Here is a 5,117-nt window from a genome sequence, read left to right on the forward strand (position 1 = left end):
AAGCAAGTATTTTTCAATTTCTTGTAAATATAAATACATTTTTCCCCCTAGCAATTAAAATGTTAAATGATATTAATTTGCTTATGTCAATCAAGAGAAAGGCGCTTGAACTCAAAATACTTGTTTATAGCGACAGGTGCCTGCCCTAGTGTTACCTGTGACACTATTATTTTCTTTGAATCTCAATTCCATCATGACGCTTTCCAGCAAAACACGGCTCTCCATTTGAGCCTTGTGAATAAGCTCTGTCTATATTGTAAGGACAAAAAATTTAATATTTGCATGGTTTTGATGACTCTATTCACAATATGTAAAAAGTAAAATATGTAATAACACTCGAAAATCGCTCAAATTGTGACCGTAAACACCTACTTTTATTATGATATCATCCACCTGGCTGAGTTCTGGTTGCATCCTCACCTGTCTGAAAAGGAGCGAGACCACGATACTAGATTGGGTAATTCAGGATTACACACGAAACGACTCCCGTCTAGAGTTGTCTTTCGTCGCGTAGACCAGTCATCGATAGAACAATACTATCGACAGTATTAAAGCTTGATGACGTCTATTTATTCGATAAATAGCTATCGATAGACCTATACTATACAAGTATACAAACTACGGCCTTTTTTAATCAAAACTATAGTTCGGCAACACTTCTTATATCCGATTACTTTAATTACACCTTTTATTTTATTTCAACAGAGAGAAAATACACAAAGGAAAAACAAACGCACTGAATTATACACATTATTACATTTAGAAACTTTGAGTTTTCAGAGTGAAACTTTAAGCAACTCGGAATAAAGTTTGTGGATTATTTCAGAAATGATATAAATTTACAACAAATTGGGATGTAAAACATACTAACTTACCAATTTACTGCTTTTATCTCTTCTGGGAAGTTTAGACCTCTGTTTACATAATATACTAAAAGTGTTTCTGACGGGTTGACAGAGACAAAAGAATAAAATACCTCAATAAAAACTTGCGAGCCGATGGCCACAAGCAAATCCACAAGGCAAGTATTAGCGTTTTCCTTGATTGACTTTTACAATCTGCGCAAGAAGAGAAGCAGCTGGCACACACTATGTTTTTTCGTCGCCACCAGACCAGGATGAAGCTTGCGTTTGAATTGCCTTTTACGACACACATGAGTGCTTCCACTAATTCACTTTAGAATTGGTCGACTCCATCTCATTCCCAAATGACAAGATGACTAAGAAATAGGTTCACGAGGTAGGGATTCTTCTTTAGGCTAAGGCAATTGACTAGCAACCTGTCACTATTTTAATCTTAATTCCATCATTTTTGCCATGCAGCTGAACGTGGCTTTTCAGTTTTTTCAATACTGTTTCTATCCCAGACGTGATATATAAATAAATAAATATAAATATATACGGGACAAATTACACTGATTGAGTTAGTCTCGAAGTAAGTTCGAGACTTGTGTTACGAGATACTAACTCAACAATACTATACATATTTTATCAAATCCAAAGACCAATCAGAAAAAGTTCATTTCCCATCATGCCCTGGCCGGGATTCGAACCCGGGACCTCCGGTGTCACAGACAAGCGTACTACCGCTGTGGCACAGAGGCCGTCAAATATACATATACATGAGTGGTTTCATCAACAAAGAATGTTTACAAATTGTGATCTAAGAAAATAACATGACTTTTCTAAATTCTACGAAAAAGAAAGATTAAAAGTTAATAGGTAGGTATTAATTTGTCTCTCAGAAGTCTAAATCGAGTCGAGGTTTAGTGCTCCAAAACTGCAACTAGACAGAGAGGATTTCCACGTACATGTCCTTTAATCCTGGCGCTTCCTATTTATACAACTTTTCAGCGGCTCTCTACAATCTATCCATTAGAAAATGGGTTTTATTTTTATATCCAATTCATTACCAACGGTTCTAAGCATACCTACTTAGTTAAGTCGTAAAGCCATGTCAGATGCCTTTAGGCCGTCTGAAAATCTGACATCAGTTTGACACACGAACAAAGGAAGTCACGCTTTAGTGATGTAAAAATAATAATATAAAGTAATTTAATTCTAGCTGTTACTATCAATCGTAAAATAAGATCAGTTTTTACTCCGAGTCTTCAATTTACTACCTTATTTCAAAATTTGATTAAAATCGATTCAATAGTCTGATCGTGAAAGCGTAATAGACAGTTAATCTTTTACTTTTATAATTTTATGAATGGAAGTATATTGAATTTAAAGGTATCTAAAACTAGAAAGTATCGTTTTAGTAATGATGTTTTAAAGGAGCAATATTAGTAACATTTGTGCGGTGTAGGTACTCAATGCTTCTCTTCCCGCGCATATTGTGTAATACAAATCATTTCAAAATTCTTTCCTAAGCCAAAGAGCCGATAACCTGTCACTAACTGAATCTCAATTCCATGGCAACTGAAAGTGGTATTCTCGTCTTACATACTTATGGTGCAAAGCCATCTCAATCTACCTCGTACAATCTTAGATCTACATTTATACATTTCTTATCAGATTTTTTTTATTCTGGAAAATAAAAACTTTCTGGTTTTAATAAAACTCGTCAAATCGAAATCCGCAAATTTGCACCTACAATAGCAGCAGATGGCCAGACTGAATTGTCAGCTCGTGTGCATTTGGTTGTTTGGTAGTTTGTTTGTGAGTTTAATGGCGGAGTTGTTTTTGCAAATATGTGACTTTCCTTCCCATATTCACAAATTATATTTAGATTGATTGTAAATGAGAGGTGTTGTCTTTTTCAAAATTATTGTGTTTTTCAAATAATAGTGTACAAGAGGTGGTTCCGTTAAAAATTTATTCTTTCCAAATAAAGACTACCTTATTATAGACTATTTAATTATCATTATGCGGACTAAAATCGACAGCGTTTTCTTAAAGTACCTAAGATAAATGGTTAATTACTAACGCAAAACAACAACAGACAACGTTTCCATAGAAATTCCCAAGGTAGCTATCCGTACAAACTTTTAAAAATCTTTTTATACCATCTGAGCTGACACTTCATGAGATAGTCAAAACCTGAATAAATCCAACTTTGCGTTTTATGTGAGATGGTGAAACCACTTTTCGCGTAAGTGATAATGAAAAGTATAAAATCTTAACAAATACACTCGGGACTCAATACAAAGTTAACCTTCATTTAAATTTCTAGTCAGGTAAATTTTTTTCAAAAGTTCTTTCATCAGTTGAACTTGAATGTACCCGTAATGGATACTTGTGAACGAATGACGAAGTAAATGCTCCGTAGATAAGGCTCAATGGCGCCGTAAAATGCATCGTGTTGACGATAACTAGATAAGTATTTTTATAAGAAAATACTAAATAAGCTTCACCAAAAGTTAAAGTTTTGAATAAAGTTTCACGAGCCCCCGAGGTATATAAAATATAGACTACATTTTATATTCCTCGGGGGCTCGATCGAGATTTTTTTTGGACAAACTAAAAATACATATTACCTTATGAAGCTAAAGATATCTTTAGGATTGAAACAGAATGTATAAGTATAAATATGCAAGTACAGTTGGCCATATAGAAAAGTATACCTACGGCTTCAGTCCTTATTTATGTGGCCCACAGTACATATATTTGTATTAGTATATTACCATTTTTACCAATTCACTATCTATAGTTTAATGTTCTCTTCCAATAGCTCTTGTTCGTATATCCCATTTTACATACGGCCACTTTATTTGCTCATTATTCCATCTGGATTCTTTTACTACCTACATTATGTTTCACTCGACTTTTATTTATATTGAAAGATGATTAGATTTTAACGTACGACGATGATGATATACATTTATTGTATTATGATATTGATTGAATTTTCCAGAGAAATAATTTAGAGTGTGGAGGGAAAGGTCGAAGTGGGAAGACCTAGGCGAACGTATCTTGATCAAATTAAGGACGACCTGGTAAAGGGTCAGGTCAAGAGTACCCGAAACCGCCAAGCTTGCATGAAGAGAGTTATGAATGTGGATGAAGCGAAGGAAGTATGCAGAGATCGTGGTAAGTGGAAAGATGTAGCCTACCCGTCCGGAAAAAAGAGGCGTGATTTTATGTATGTATGTAACTAGCTAGCGAGTTTGACTTTATTCGTAAAAATTATATACATATATTTGTACTCACATTCAAGAATGCATTTGTTAAAGTTGTGCCGTTTGTCGTGCGTAAACGGCGGCCTGCAAGCGGCGTCTTCAATACAAAATCAATTTTCCTCACTCCCGCTGAAAGGATATTGTCACATCATTAATCATTAGCAGGCATATCGCAACTTGTGAAAGATTAATGAATTAGGATTTTGTTGACTTTTAATAATATTTTGTAACATAAATTCACACTAATGTCAGTCATTCTTTCCAAAAATTTATGAATAAAATTTGATAACTTTTGAATCGGTAGATATATCGATTTGGTAAGTATAAAGATATGCTTTCATATGTAATTGTACAGAATCATTGAACCAGTGAAAAATATTTTCGTCATAAAAACCGTTCAAGTGAGAGTATCACTCACACGCATGGTGAATTTTATTGCCTTCATTTTTTATTACTTTCAAACAGTTCATATTAAATTTAAAAAAAAAAACATTTTTATTGACATTTAACTCATTGTGTTTTGCAAATACCTACATAAAAATCTTTGCTGATGGTCTAAGCAGAAACTATATCTTTCTTATTTGCCACGATCTCTGAGCAGCATATATTTTTGGTCACTTCCATCATTAAATCCCGTAAGTTTATCATCTTGACCTGATCTTTCACTGGCACTTTAATCAAGTACATTTTATTTTGCAAATATTTTAGAATAAATTAAAACACACCACTATATTGTATGCCACCGTGAAAAGTTTGAACATTCGAGCTTTTAAACACTAATACATTTATATACACTAATATATTATTAAAAGGATTATTATTAAATACATTGAAACATTAAGTTCAGATAGATATTTTTAAAAATAAAATGTATAAATGTTTACTAATAATGCAACATTTAGCAGAGATAATCTGTGAATCATGACAACGAATTAAATGCATGGACTCAACGTAAACACAATAATCGGAACGCCCGTGAAATCATGTTGATCGG

This window comes from Amyelois transitella, chromosome 14 (genome assembly GCF_032362555.1).
Source record: "Amyelois transitella isolate CPQ chromosome 14, ilAmyTran1.1, whole genome shotgun sequence".
Classification (NCBI taxonomy): domain Eukaryota; kingdom Metazoa; phylum Arthropoda; class Insecta; order Lepidoptera; family Pyralidae; genus Amyelois; species Amyelois transitella.